The sequence below is a fragment of the Mesocricetus auratus genome, unplaced genomic scaffold, assembly GCF_017639785.1.
Source record: "Mesocricetus auratus isolate SY011 unplaced genomic scaffold, BCM_Maur_2.0 Super-Scaffold_100026, whole genome shotgun sequence".
In the NCBI taxonomy this organism is placed as follows: domain Eukaryota; kingdom Metazoa; phylum Chordata; class Mammalia; order Rodentia; family Cricetidae; genus Mesocricetus; species Mesocricetus auratus.
The window spans coordinates 25,710,394-25,726,006 of record NW_024429207.1 but is presented as its reverse complement, the minus strand read 5'-3'; the positions used below and the strand labels follow the sequence as shown (position 1 = coordinate 25,726,006).

Sequence of the window (15,613 nt, the reverse complement as noted above, 5' to 3'; positions counted from 1 at the left end):
GCCTTAATTTCGGCACTTGGGAAGCAAAGGCAGGAGAACTATATGAGTTCGAGGCCACCTTGGCCTACATAAAGGGTCTGGGACAGTCAGGGACCCTGTCTAAAAAATTTAAATAAGTAAAATCAATTGAATTGTTTTCAGTATTACCCTTAGTATCAACAGTCATGTTAACAAACACATACACATTTAGTGCCCATTAAAATCACTGAACTGGCCGGGCTGTGGTGGCACACCCCTTTAATCCCAACACTGGGGAGGCAGAGGCAGGAGAATCTCTGTGAGTTTGAGTCCTGCCTGGTCTACAGAGTGAGTTTTATGACAGCCACGGCTGTGACACAGAGAAACCCTGTCTCGAAAAAGACAAAACAACCCCCCCCACAAAAAACCCACAAAATAAGTCAAATCACTGAAATGTAGAAATTTTGTAAAATTCTGAGGTGGTGGGCTGGAGAGATAGCCCAGCACTTGCTCTTGCAGAGAGGTCTAGGGTTCGGTTCCCAGCACCCACGTAGTTGCTCACAACCATCCATAACACCAGTCCCAGCAGATCTTCCCCGGGGACGAGGCATGCACAATATACATGTGAGCAAAAGACCCATAAGCATAAAATTATAAAATCTTCAAAAAAAATTCCGAGGTGGTATTTGAAAAGAGGAACAAACACATCAGAAATCTCTCGTAATGGTAGGAAACAGCTCGAGCACTGTAGTGTGTGTGGAGAGTATGACACTTTGTAGCGATAGGGTTCCGTAATTCTCAGAACAGAAAGCTACAGTGTATATCGGTTTCCTCATCTGATCGCTCCGTGCGTTTCTTTTGTAAGTTCACGTCTCTGGTTTGGACGTTCTAAGTAATTACCACCGGGCCCCGGGAAACTACATCTGCACTCCCCTTTCGAGACTGTTTACCCGGCCCTGTCATTGTCTTACTCGTATTTCCTAGAATGGGGAGGGCTGGAGGTTTGCAGAGCACTGCCTCCTTCCTCTCACTCTCGGGTGACCGCTCTGGGACAAATACCCCCACGTCACTCGGTGCGGAGGTCTGGCCCGGAGCAGCGCAGCAGGGCCCGGGCACGTGACCCGCCCGCAGTCCTCGCTGTGGCCCGCGGCCCGGGATGCAGCCGCGCTGACGTCCTCCTGGTTACCCACAAGCCTCTGTGCCCCGGTGCGGGCAGGAAGAGGGCAGCCGGGTCCAGTGCCTGCCCAGGAGGTCGGGTGCCTTCTGAGCCGCGCGCGGACGCTGCCCGGCGCCCCCCAGGGCTAGCACACTGGCAGCCTTCCGTCTCTCAGCGTGGCAGAAAGGGAGACTTCCCGGCTCAGGCTCTCGTCCTAGAGCGCTGGCAGCCCCCGGTCGGGACGCGGGGGGCCAGCGCGCTCTGCTGACAGCTGTCAAGAGTGACAGCGACTCCCGAACCTCAGCACTCCCGGGTCTAAGAGACCGCGTGCGGGTCACCAGGTTCTTCCTAACGTCTAGGAACTGTAGAGCAGGGCCACTCGAGCTCCATATGGCGTCTAGTACGTGCTGCCGTTTAGTAAGTATTAGCCTCGCAGGCCCGACCTGGCCGCCCCTCCGCACCAGCCCTTCCTGTCCCTCTGCCTCATCGCCTGCGGTCTCGCGTCGGCTCCTGACTCTCGCGCGCCCCTCCTCTCCGCGGCTGACAAGCCTCTTCCTCCTTCGCTCCCAGCGCCCGGGCCCAGGACTTCATTTCCCGGCAGGCACCGCGGCCCGTGGCCAATGAGGGACCTAGGATTTGGCGGCGCCGCCGCCGAACGGGGCGGGGGGGCTTTGTGCGCGGAGGCGGCGGCGGCGGCGGCGGCGGCGGGGACGGCGGCGGCGGGGACGGCGGCGGCGGGAGCTGGCGGCGCGGAGATCCGGACGGAGGCCAAGGCCGGGGCTGGGTGCCGGGAGCTTAGGAGAGGTGTGCAGCTTTCGATTGAAACCCCGGATCCCGCTGCCCTTCGGGGCCGCCAGCCTCCGGCTCCTCTCCAGCACCAGCAGCTACTACTCGGCGACCCCCGTCCGGCCACCTCCCCTTCGCTCCGCGTCGCCCGCAGCCTTCCGTCAGCCCGCAAACGAGCCTGGCCGGCCGGGCCGTGGCCCTCCTCAGTGCCGGCAGCCATGGCAGGGGCGCTCGGCGCGGGGGAAATCTAGTCCGAGGATTTCATGAGGCCTAGCTCGGTTCCGTCTCCTGCGCCCGCGGTCCCGGCAGCTGCCGGCAACCCAGCCCCACTTCGGGCCTCCGTGTCTCTCCTGTGATCGCACTGACACGGCCGGGGGGTTAGAATGGAACAAACTGAAGGTAAAGTGTGCGTGCGTGCGTGTGTGTGCGTGTGTGTGCTTGTGTGTGCTTGTGTGTGTGTTGCGCGTCAGGGCTGAGGAGGCTCGTTGGGGTGGGGGCGACCTAAAACCCAGACACCGGTAAGGAGTGAGACCCTGAAAGGGGAGGTGCCACGGGTGGTGAAAGGGTTCGAGGAAGGAAGAGCAGATGGTAAGGTGGGTGTGGAAGGAATTGGGAGGTGGGGCAGGTAGGCTTGGGATATGATGTAGTGGTGCTGAGCTGGGAATTGGGAGTAGAGGTGGGATGGGGGCGGGGATAAGGATGGAAACGGAGGAGGGGGAGGGAAAGAGAAGAGTTAGATTTGGACATTAGAGACCTCGGCAGACTGCAAATTAGGGAGGTCTGGAATGGAGTGTGGAAACTAGAAGAGTTGGGGAAAAGGGATAGGATTGATGGAGAACGAGGCATCTTCTGGGAACCAAGGGAGAAACTAGTGAATCAAAGTGGGGAAAAGATAAGATTAGGAAATAGGGATGAAAAATGATTGTGTCAGGATGCAGTAGGAGGATAGGAAATAGACGCAGGAAACTGAAAGACATACGATTGGGCTAGGGAAGGACATTAGCTGAGTGTTGGGAGGGATGAGAATTATCGACCAGGCGTCAGAGTGTGAGGAAAAGGATGGGGATTATTGAAGTGTTAGAAAGGAAAGCCTTTTGTTCCTATATTGGTGTGTATTCCGTCTTGTATTTCAAGGCTAGAGAAATAGAGAAGCTAGTGGTTATGGGGTTGTGATTGTTGTGAAATGAGGGAGGTGTGGGTGTTACTGTTCTGAGAGAAGAGAAGATGTGTTTGTGTTATGGTAGGGAGACAGGGAGAGACATGGCCATAATTTGGTGGTTTTGGTGAGGGAGTGAAGACTATTCAGATTTAAAGGGGGCAGGGGCAGCCATGTTTGCTACCAGGCACTGCAGTGTAAATAAATTCCTTTTCCTCTCCGACATCTGCGTGAATCTGGAACCGACCAGTTCACATTGTTACACCCCTCTTCTATTCATGAACTTCTCTTACCTCTTGGGTCATTTGCAATTACTCATAACTACCAAAGAAGGTAGCGATGTTTTCCATCTTGTGTGTTTTGCTGTTTCTCCCTTTCTCCCCCTCTTCCTTCTGGTTGAAAAAAAAAAAAAGCATACTGATAAATTGCAGTGTAAAATTTAACCCTTTTTATAAATTTAAAATTAGGTTCTTTTTTCCTGACTGAAGAACTCATTACTACCATTTCAAACATGATTGTGGAAATTCTTAAATATTGATTGGTTTCAGACACCTCAGAACCAATTCAACATGATTTTTTTCAATTCTTTAAGTAAACAAGGAAATTGCATTGGTTATTTTACCTGGAGCCTTCTTAGGAAGGGGTGGGGAAGATCAGTCAGCCTGTGGTAGATAATCTGCTTGCCTAATTTTGGATATTGGAAATTTAGAAATGTTCCTGGCGATAGGTGATATGCATGCTGTTATGAATAATGCTTTTTTTAAAAATTAGCTTTTTACTACCTCTTCCCTTTGCTTTCACATAGTCTCCGAATGCCGGTTCAGCATAGCACTGAGATCTGTGAAGTAGACATGTAATGCTTAGCTCCTCATTGAGTTGCCAGCTTCTAGGGGGTGGGTGGGTGGGAAGTGCTGTCGCTCTCATGAAAGCTACAGTGATTCTTTAGTGCATTCTGATAAAACTACTTGTATGGTTCTAAATAGCTATGAAGGGTCTAAATCTTGACAAAGTAGATATATTGGTATTGGGTGAAATCTACTTCTTTTCATATGGAAAAGGATCAGTATGTGCCTTTCTTAAAAAAATAATTGTAATTATGGTAATCCAAACTTTAGCTCATGTGCTAGTATTGAAACTATTTTCTAATACCAGAAAGTCCTGTTAACTCTATAATGGACTCAATCCATTTGCACTACAGACTGATTCAACAAATTTTAATAGTAATGTTCTCTCAGTCTTTATAGAGTTTGGTGGAAAACTTTAATATTGTTGGAATTGTTGGAGTGGTTCTTTCTTTTTTTTTTTTTTTTTTTTTTGGTTTTTCGAGACAGGGTTTCTCTGTGGCTTTGGAGGCTGTCCTGGAACTCACTCTGTAGACCAGGCTGGCCTCGAACTCACAGAGATCCACCTGCCTCTGCCTCCCGATGGAGTGGTTCTTTCTGAGATTAGACTGAGCATAAATGTTGGATTTATAACTCAGTGTTTTGATTTGACAGTATATAGCCTATTTTTTTAAATTCTGGAGACAAATTCCATTCAAAAAAAGCTATTCACCCTGTACTTGAAATTTATTTTGATACAGGTATTTTATGTCTATTTTTTTTTGGTTGACATATTCGTAAACTTATGTGCATGAACTATCAGTGCCACCATTTTTAGGAAAATGAGCAATTGTATATTATATAGCAAACATCTATTTGGAAGAGTGCTCTGTTCTGGGCTCCTTGGATAGGTGTCCATTCAGTGAAGAAAGCTGCTGTAGTTAGTTAACACCTGAAATCTATGTCTGTGCTGACTGCTACTGTGCTCATCGGCAGCCTAGTTGGTACTTGAAAAAAATTTTTTATTATTTTATTTTTTGTATATGAATGATTTACCTGTATGTATGTCTGTGTTTACAGAGGCCAAAAGAGGGAGGGTATCAGGTCACCTGGAATTGGAATTATGTATGGATGGCTGTGAAATGCCATATGTGTGCTGGAAATTGAACCTAGGTCCCCTGGAAAACCTAGTGCTTTTATCCACTGATTCATCTCTCTGACTCTGATATTGTTTTATTTATTTTTTGAGACAGAGTCTCATATATCCCAGGCTAGCCTCAAACTTTAAATATAGCTGAGGGTGACCTTGAACTTCTGATCTTTTTCCATTTCCTGAACATGCTGATAGTATAGGCATGTGCTAGCATGCTTAGGGTATGCGTCCCACTAGGATTTTGATGCTTGCTAGACAAGCACTTTGCCAACTAAACTACATCCCTCTTCCCTTTTTTCAGATAGCCTTCAAATGATTAGATTAAAGGAATTTTGAATGAAGGAAGCTAATTGCCCACAAAACTGTTTGTTTATTTATTTATTTATTTATGGCTCAGCTGCCCAGAGTAATTCTAAAGACAATAGATTCTGGAATTGTAAAATAATAACGATAATATATAGTAATATAGCAGTAGTTGTCCTCTTGCAGTATGCTATGCTAAGTGTCCTACATGAATGATCTCCTTTTATCTTCCTTGTGAATTTCTGAGATTCTACCTCCAACTGCTTTTGCAAATGGAGAAACAGGTTAGATAACAAGATTGCAAGTGTTATTAAATATTTAAATTACCAAGCTGGTATTTGAGTTTAGGTCTTTTGAGTTATAGAACCCAGGGCAGGAAACTGTTTCTGTTAGTTTCTTCTTTAAAGTCACAGGAATAACACATGCTTATTATTTAAAATATTTCAAAAGAATAGTGCTCCCAGTTGTCACTATAACTTCTTGGAAGAGTCTTCAATGTCCTAGACAGTTTCTGTGGATTTACTTAACATACATATAATGTGCTCACACTCTAATTCTAGAACCCAGGCCTCTGAGCTACACCTTGGCCTTTTCTTACTTTATTTTGAGTTGCTCAGGCTGTCCTCAAACTTGATATCCCCCTGTTTCAGTCTTGCATGTATCCTAGATTATGATACCACAGCACTGCTACTGTTTTGCTTTAATCAGTCAGCAGGCATGTGGACCTACAACTTTTGTTTTAGAATCAGGTAGTGGTCCATTATTTAGAATACTACCACTTAAGTTAACCCGTTTGTTTGATTGTTTGTTTTTGAGGCAGGGTCTCACTATGTAGCTCTGGCTGTCCTGGAACTCCTTATGTAGAGTAGGCTAGCCTCAAACTCACAGAGATCCATCTGCCTCTGCCTCCCAAGTGCTGGGATTAAAGGTGTTCCCCATTAGGTCCAGCTAAGTTAACGATTTTTTGGCTATTACCAGAATCTAGTTAATTTTGACTACATTTGTAACAGTCTGTTTGAATGGAAGGTAAATGGTACAACCTAACTCAGGATTTTACAGGAGAAAAATCCTGAGGCCTACAGAAGTGAAGTCCAAGGCTTTGGCTCTCAAGACCACATTACTTTGCTTCCTTACTAGGAAAGTCTTTGAGCCTGTCTTTAAAGCTAAAGGGGAGAGGGAGTGAGCTGAGGTCGGGCACCCTTAGCATCCTGAGTCCAGGGAGCTGCAGCGAGGCAGGGCTCATGCTCATGTCTTTTTCACACTTCCATAGGTAGCATGTGCACAGAGTGGTTTATGTGCAAATGAATTACATGCAGGCTATCTTGAGGTTTGGGTTTTGTGTGAGGAAATAGGTTTTGGCAGGATTTTCTTTGTTGTAATAAAATTGTCAATGAAATAGTTATCAATGAAGAAAACCAAAACAAAAAACCAGAAGCCTTGTCTTGGTCCTAAAGTAAAATTGAGACGCTGGTCAAGTTTTCTTTGTTTTTGTTTTTAACAAGCTGAAAAATCCCTAATTAAAACCATTAGTTTTAAAAACATCTCAGGCAGGACATGGTGGTGCTTGCCTTTATTTTCAGCACTTGAGAGGCAGAGGTGGGTGGATCTCTGAGTTGAGGCCAACCTGGTCTACATAGTGAGTTCCAGGACAATCAGACATAGTGAGACCCTGTCTCAATAAAATAAAACAATAAAAAAAATCTCAGGAGACACTGTTGATTTATTTTTTAATTATTTTTTCCTATAAAAAATAAGTGACCATGAATTCATGAACTCACTTACACTCACTGTGTAGCCCTGCCAGCATACCTAATTCATGCCTTCCTCTGTCTTAGTCCTTTAACTGCTAGAACTACAGTTTTGTGCCACTGTGCCCAAATTACTGAATCTCTTAAAGCAAAAAGTCTTACCTGTTGCAGATATGAAATGAAAATTATTGTTTAATTTTGGTGTGAATGTATGTCTCTGCACTGTGTTTGTGCCGCGCCCGTGGAGGCTAGAAGTTGGTGTTGGAGGTCTTGAGACTGGAGTTCCAGACCGTTGTTAGTTGCTGTTTACTTGTGCAGGTCCCTGCACGGTTAGTGCTCTTAACTGCTGAGCCTTCTTTCCCGCGCAGACTTACACTGCCCTTTCTCAAGGTTTACAAAGCCAGTGACTATGTCTTATTAGCATAAAGACTGATAAGTGGACTAGAGTCCATAAATATATAATTATCAAGAAGAGTTGTCAAAACCAGGTGGTGGGGGTGTTGGTGTTGGTGTTGGTGGTGCACGCTTTTAATCCCAGCACTTGGGATGTAGAGGCAGGCCGATCTCTGTGAGTTTGAGGCTAGCCTGGTCTACAGAACATGTTCCAGGACAACCAGGGCTACAAAGAGACACCCAAAACTCCCCCCCCCCACACATACACACACACACACACACACACACACACACACACACACACACAGAGAGAGAGAGAGAGAGAGAGAGAGAGAGAGAGAGAGAGAGAGAGAGAGAGAGAATTGTCAAATACAAAGCTAAGAGTGACAAATGCTCAGGATACCAGCACTCAAGAGGATCTCAAGTCTGAGGCCAATCTGGTCCAAACAGTGAAGACTTTATCTCAAAAAATAACACACACACTATGAGTTAAATACATCTTTACTGATCATTTATAAAAAGAAATAAATGAGAAACACAGCATGGATGAATCTTCAGTTAATTCTGTTAGTGAAGCTAGACCAAAAAAGAAAATACATTCTATGATTCCAAACAAAAGTCATATGCACACACTCCACAGTGACAAACAGATCAATCCCAGGAAATTAAAATTGTTAAAGCTTTAAAAAGACTTAGAAGTTGGTATTCATAAAAATCTGTTGTTCAATGCAATGCTGTTTTTAGCTTTACTTTAGAGAGAAAAAATTATTACTTTTTGAAGAAGCAACTCAATTTATTTTTTGTTAATAAATAACACATCTGGCACTTGACTTTTTAATGACTAATGAGCTGTATTTGTTTAGGCTAATCTTCTCATAAATATTAATAGATGGGGCCTGTGGAGGAGATGGCTCAGCAGGTGAAGGCACACGCTATCCCACCTGACAGCCTCGGTTAGCTCACTTAATGGTGGAAAAAGGGAACTGACTCCTGCCGATTACCCTGACCTACACAGATGCTCACACAGATGAATTTAATCTTTAAAAATTAAAAAGACTAAATACCAATTTGATGTACTAAAGTAACCTAACTTAAAAGTATACCATATTTTACTGTGTGAATTTGGGTGTATGTCCTTCCATTCTGAATTCCAGGGATCAAACTTGGGAAATCAGGCTGTCCAGGCATGTTGCTGACTCCTCAACAGCCTGGTTGGCCCTATCCTGTATTTTGTTTACAGTTTCATTTTCAGTTTTACTACTAACCTTAGGAAACAGATAGTAAGTTCCGTGAACACCACTACAGCATGTATAATACCTATATAGTGTGACATGAAAAAGTAAAAGACATATTTTGAATTTTGTTTACTAGCTGTTTTTACTGTGTGTTGTTACTCCTGTAGTACATCTGCCATTAACAAGACTTCGAATCTGAAAAGGTTCCCTGAAAGAGGATTCTGAGCTTATTTGAAAATTATATGTGTGGCTTTTGTTTGTTTTGTTTTAAGATAGTCTCCAGTAGCCTCCACCGAACTCCTATGTAACTGTGAACAAGTGACCCTTTTGCCTCTGCTTCCCAAGTGCTAAGTATGGGTGTACACTTTTACACTGAACCAGATTGGGTCTTTTTTTTTTCTCTTTGAGACTGGCTGGCCTCAACCTGTTATGTGGAGTAGGCTAGCCTTGAACCTCCTGTTTGCACTGCCTCCATCTTCCAAGTGCTGGCTTTACAGGCGTGTATCACCACGCTGGAGTAGATACAGTTCTCAATTCTAATTAAGACTTATGTTGAGGAGAAAGCAAATGGGAAAATGAAAAAGAATTATATACATTATAGTTTTCATTTAAGCTGTATAATAACATTTCATATGGTGCCCTCTTAGGTTTTATAAATACCCATGCAATAACTTCAATTTTTAAAAAATGAATTTGAAGACACAATACTTACTTAATTTCAGGAATGGGAGAATGTGAAACTTCCTAGATGCCTCAGACCAAAAAGACTGTCATCTAGTATGGAATAAGTTTTCAGATTTCAGTCTACTTAAAAATTACTGTTTTTTCGAAATTTATTTATTTTTCTATTTTATGTGCATTCATGTTCTGTCTGTGTGAGGGTGTTGTGTCCCCTAGAACTGGAGTGATACAGTTGTGAGCTGCCATATTGGTGCTGGGAATTGAACCCTGGTCCTCTGGAAGAGCAGCCCTAGCCCCCCAATTTTTTTAATAGGCCAGTTTTTATTTATTCATTTCTTGCACTTAGAATGCTCTTTGACTTACTTGGCTTGAAATTATGTTTGCTGTAATCCTTCAAGGAAGATGACATTCGATCTGTTTTTTCAAGATGAAGTTCTTCGAACTATCCAACTTTTAATTTGAAATCTTAACAGCTTTTCAATATTGCAATATTGAGGACATTAAAGACTTTACTTGCCCTTAAGGCTGGTAACATTATGGAAAGGAGAGAATTGGTTTTCCTAAGTTGTCTTGTGACTTTTTCCTAAGTGCTGTGGCGCATGCATCTTTCTGCCTCCAACACACACATAAATAAATGTAGTTAAATGAATAAAGCAAAAACATTTTGATTCAGAATTGGTTTATAAGATTTTTTTCCTTTTTTTGTGTACACTGGGTGGATGGTGGTGGCACACACCTTTACTCCTAGCACTCGGGAGGCAGAGGCAGGTGGATCTACAAAGTGAGTTCCAGAACAGCAAAGGCTACATGTACAGAAAAAGCCTGTTTTGGAGAAGGGGGAGAGGGAGAGGTACATGGACAGTGTGTTCTTCCCATCTATTTCACTGTAAGAGATTTGCTTTGATGTAACTGACCTTTATCCCATTAGTTGTTCTGCAGTTGTGTTTGCTTTAAGCCAGTTTAGCAGAACTGTGTGTGTGTTGGGGGCTTGGTATATGCACACGCGTATATGCACCTGTGTGCATAAGCACAGAGTTGTTGGGTATCCTCTCCCACCTCCTGACTGTTTTCCTTTGAAGCAGGGCCCTCCCTGTACCTGGAGCTTGCATGCTTTTTCCTGCTAGGCTGTTAGCCAGCAAGCCTCCAGCATCTTCCTGCTCTGCCCCCACAGTGCTGGTGTTACAAATGTGTATCTGTGAGAGCATGCCTAGCTTGTTATGTGGGTGCTGTGATCTAAACTCAGATCCTCATGGCTATGCAGCAAGAGCTCTCAACCATAGGGCCATTGCTCTAGCACCCTCCCCTCTTAAATTCAACGGACAGTGGAGTTGAAGAACCTAAGTCGAGATCTGAGTCCCAACCCCCATTCATCTTATCACCAAGGATTAATGTTCTTATGGTTGAATAGAGATGACTACTACTTCGAGTTGTAGAACTTAAAATTGGAAGTGCTGAAAAGTATCTAAACTATAGTAGGCATGTAGTTGGTAATACATACATACTTCTTAAAAACAGAAATAAAGTATTGGAGGCTGAGGGTGTGATTCAGTAGTAGAGTGTTTTTCATTGCAGAAAGAGGTTCTGGGTTTGATTTCCAGAATTAAAAAACAAACAAAGGAAAGAAGGAAGAAAGAGCATGTTTTCAAATGAGGTTGTCTTTGATCACGTTTCGTGGAGGAAGAAATGAACTCACTTGGTTGCCTTAGTAGAAGTTAAAATGTGTTGGAGCAGCATCTTTGCTTAGGCTATGTGGGTGTTCTCAGTATGAGAATTCATGTTGGTGCAAGGATGAACAAGAAGTTAACTTTCCAGTTCAAATTTACTTCCACTATTGTTACTGTAACATGATGTGTCTATAACTGGACCAATGCTTAATGTTCTGATGAGACCAAAAGTGTTGTAAAATTTGAGTATAATTGAGCCTAAAATCCTGACGTGATAAAGCTAGTGAAGCAAAACAAAACAAAGCAAAAGAACAGAAAATACCCAAACATCTTTATAGGAAATTGAAAACTTATAGTTTTTAGTTTTGTATATTGTTTAGTACCTTAAAATATGTATTATTTTTGTCTTTTTTTTTCTTTGAGACAGGGTTTCTCTGTGTAACAGACCTGACTGACCTGGACTTTCTCTGTAGACCAGGTTGGCCTCAAATTTACAGAGATTCACCTACTCCTGCCTCCTGAGTGCTGGGACTAAAGGTATGTGCCGCCACCACCGCCACCATCACCAGCAGCAGCAGCAGCTTATGCTTTTAATCCTAGCACTCAGGAGGTAGATGGCAGGGGATCACTGTGAGTTCAAGGCTAACCTGGTCTACATAGTTGCAGGATAGCCAAGGCTATCTGGTAAGACTTTGTCTCAAAAAAAAAAACCAAATTAAATCTATAAGAACCCATTTCAGAAACTACTCTAATTTTAAGAGTTTTCTGAGAAAAGCATAAGAAAATATTCAAATGTACTAGATTTCATAAAGAATAGAACAAGGTGACCAGAGAGATAGATAGCTCAGTGGTTAAGAGTGCTTAACACTAGGAAATCCCATGCCCCCTCTTGACCTCCATGGTCTCCTGTACCCATGTGTTACACATATAGTATACATACATACACTCAGGCATACACACATACACATAAATACTTTTTAAAAAGTTGCCTAGTTTATAGTAACTTTCAGTGCTCTTGAGTAAGAAACTAAACAAAAATTTAATACATGTCTTCAAGTAGTAACCATGTTTGTTATTTGGTGTGGCCAAGAACAAAGTAAGGACTGTGGAGGTGAAACTGTATATAGATAAAGGAAACAGTGTCTAATTAGTAAGCTTTGTATTGTCATAAGGTAGTTAAGAGTAACTTAGAAAAAACTTAATCTATAATCTAAAGTGTTAAATAATTGAATGGAATTATAATCAAGTGAAAATGAATTGAATTTAATAACAGGATTTATGGTTAAGTGGAATAAGATTCAGGTTTAAAATTTTTCTCGTTAACTAATTATATTCCACTTCATGCAGGTCACTTCCTGATGTAGGATATTTTACTCTCCTTGGAAATGAGTTTTCTTCTAACACTTTGGCTTGTTTGAGATGGGGATGGTGTTTCACCATGCAGTCCATTTAGATTAGTCTCTAAATCCTGAACTATCTTGTATGACTGTAGCACACTGTAAGTGGAGAATTTCGAGTGAAAGTTTTAGGAAATACTCAAGGTGATAGAAAGAAAGCTAACCAGATTATGGAATAGCATAGTTATACTTAAAACTTTTTTTTTGTTCGGTCAAAATTTTTTAAAATGTAAAAAGAAAAATTAGAAGAAAATATATAACTTTGGACATGTTTTGCTTACTTAGAAAATTTTACAAAGACAGTATGTCAGTTTTGTTGAGTTTTGTATCTCTAAAATCTTACTAATGTAGCTAAGCATTGTATGTAAATTTCACTTAATGATTGATATTATTGCAAATAAAAGTCATTAAATAATGTTAATATAATTGAGACTTAAAGTTAATTTAAAAGCCATATATGTCGAGCCAGGCGTTGGTGGCGCACACCTTTAATCCCAGCACTCGGGAGGCAGAGGCAGGCGGATCTTTGTGAGTTCGAGGCCAGCCTGGTCTACAGAGCGAGTTCCAGGACAGCCTCCAAAACAATACAGAGAAACCCTTCTCGAAAAACCAAAAAAAAAAAAAAAAAAAAGCCATATATGTCATGTCAAAATAAAAAGCCAAGTTATCCTTTATCTACAACATCTAGGGGATTGGCATCTCCTACCGTTCTTTGGAGTCATTTCAGACACTTCATCACTTGGTTTAACCCTCCTGTACATTGTACACGAGAGCCTAGAGGTGTTAGCTCTCCTCCACACTGACACAACTGAGTCACAAGTTTGTTTCTTTGCCAGCTCTTCTCTTTCCTTTTTTCTTTACTTCAAGACACAGTCTCACTATGTAACTCTGACTGTCTTGGAACTCACTATGTAGACCAGGCTGGTCTTGAACTCACAAAGATCCTCCTGCCTCTGCCTCCTAAATTATGGGACTAAAGAAGTGAGCCACTACATCCAGCTCTTAGAAGTTTTATGACAAGATCTGGAGAGATAGGTTTGTGGTTAAGAGCACTGTGTGCTTTTCCAGAGGACCTGGGTTCCATCTCTAGCACCCACGTAGTGGCCCACAGCTGTCTGTAACTCAAGATCCAGGGAATCCAACACCTCTTCTGTATTCCAACACCTCTTCTGTACTCTAAGGGCACCAGGCACACTCATGATGTAAGACATTCATGCAGGCAAATCACCCATACAAGTAAAATTAAAAAAAATTTTTTTGCAAAAGTCTACTGACTACAATTAAAGACACATGACTTTAAGGCCGGTATTAATAGTACATGCTTTTACTCTGTGGATATTCTGCTTGTCCCTGGGTTTACCTGACATTTTATTCTAGTATGTAGTATGATTGCTTAAATGTCTGTGTATGTGATCTCTCTTCTTTTCTTTCTTCTTTCTTCCTTTCCTTCTTGAGACAGTGTGGCTCTATGTAAGCCATGCTGGCTTTGAGCTTACAGAAATTCACCTGCCTCTTCCTCTGAGTCCCGAGGGCTGGGATTAAAAGTATGTGCCACCATGCCAGGCTGATTTCTTTCTTGCATCACAATATTTGCCCATTGCTTCAGAGTCCATGGCTAACTTTATTTCCGTGAGCATGTGGAAACGTTTTCCCTGAGTTTGTTTGAAGGGCAGCATTTTACCAGACAGTGCTGTGAGGTGAGCGCTGTGCGGCAGAGCTTTGAAGTGGTGGGAAGAACTGAGTTCCCTTTTGAGATATGGTCTCCAGCCTAAGCAGCCCCAGACTTGCTATATGTGACCTTGACCTTTGGACTACAGGCACGCAACACCAGCAGTAGTAGCAGCGTCTAGATTTTTAGAAACTTAAAAAAGCTTACATTATGTGGATTATGTCTGTGTGTGAATATATATGTGTTCATGAAGGTGCCTGAATAGGCCAGAAGAGGGCATCTGGAGCCAGAGTGGCAGGCAGGTGTGAGCCACCCGACATGGGTACTGGACTCTGAACTCTACAAGAGCAATGAGCTCTTAGCCAGTTTAAAGGTCTTTCCCCCAGAATAGTCACTATACATGTCTTCCCCTGAGAATATTCACTATGAATGCCTTCACTCCAGAATGATTGTTTTTGAAGTTAATAAACCCATTCACAGAAAACATCTTATTAATAATAAAAGTTTGAAATCCAGAATACAGGCTCATGAGATGTCTCAGTGGGTAAGGGTGCTTGCTGCCAAGCCTCAGGTTACCTGATTTTGATTCCCTGGAACCTGGAACCCATATGGTGGAGGGAGAGAACCCAACTCCTGCAAGTAGCCTCCAACACCACGTGCATGACTTGGTACTCATGTTTGCCCACCCCAGTTAAAAAAAAAGTTGGGGGCAAAGGGAGTTAAAAGACAGAAGGCTCTGGAGTTCTTTGTTCTGTTTTGGTGTGGGATGGACCTGGCTTCTGCTGCCCACCTACCTTCTCTTTCACTTTTTTAAACCGGTCCCTAAAACTCTTTTTTTATTTTTACATTTATTTATTTTATGTTTGAATAGTTTGCTTACATGTATGTTTGTATACCACATGCCTGCCTGGTGCTTGCAGAGGTCACAGAGGGCATCAGATTCTCTAGAACTGGAGTTACAGTGGTTGTGAGCCACCATGTAGGTGCTGGGAATTGAAACTTGGTCCTCTTCAAGAGCAACCAGTGTTCTTAATCACTGAGTCAATTCTCCAGTTTTCCTAAAATTCTTTTAGTCAATGGAATTAGCAACAGCATAGACTTGTGAGCGATAAAATTTTTTTCCCTTTTTGTTTCTTTGGCTTTTCGAGACACGGTTTTTCTGTGTAGTCCTGGCTGTCCTGAAACTTGTTCTGTAGAACAGGCTGGCTTTGAACTCAGAGATCTGCCTGTCTCTACCCCCCAAGAGCTGGGATTAAAGGTGTGCACCACTATGCCTGGCTTCCATACAAATTTTAAAAAATTACATGTATGAGTGTTTTGCATATATGTATATACATACATGCATGCGTGTGTGTGTGTGTGTGTGTGTGTGTGTGTGTGTGTGTGTGTGTGTGTGTGATGTGCTTGCTCCTGGAGGTCCGGTTGGAGTTACAGATGGTTGTGAGTCTTCATGTAGGTGCTGGGAATTGGACCCACATCTTCTACAGAAGTAA

The 15,613-nt window shown here is 42.7% G+C and overlaps 1 protein-coding gene across 5 annotated transcripts in view; it reads left to right on the top strand.

The window, feature by feature from the left end:
• The first annotated feature begins 1,097 nt into the window (after positions 1-1,097).
• The window catches only part of Nsd3 (nuclear receptor binding SET domain protein 3), a 100,273-nt gene continuing 85,757 nt past the window's right edge, over positions 1,098-15,613 (top strand). For 2 of the 5 annotated variants that reach the window (XM_013110772.3, XM_005066569.4), the window contains exon 1: positions 1,863-2,299. The gene's annotated coding sequence lies outside the window, so the exon portion shown is untranslated. Of the gene's footprint in view, positions 1,532-1,862; positions 2,300-15,613 lie in introns of those variants that run through there. The other 3 variants (XM_013110771.3, XM_013110773.3, XM_005066570.4) reach the window with 3 other exon arrangements.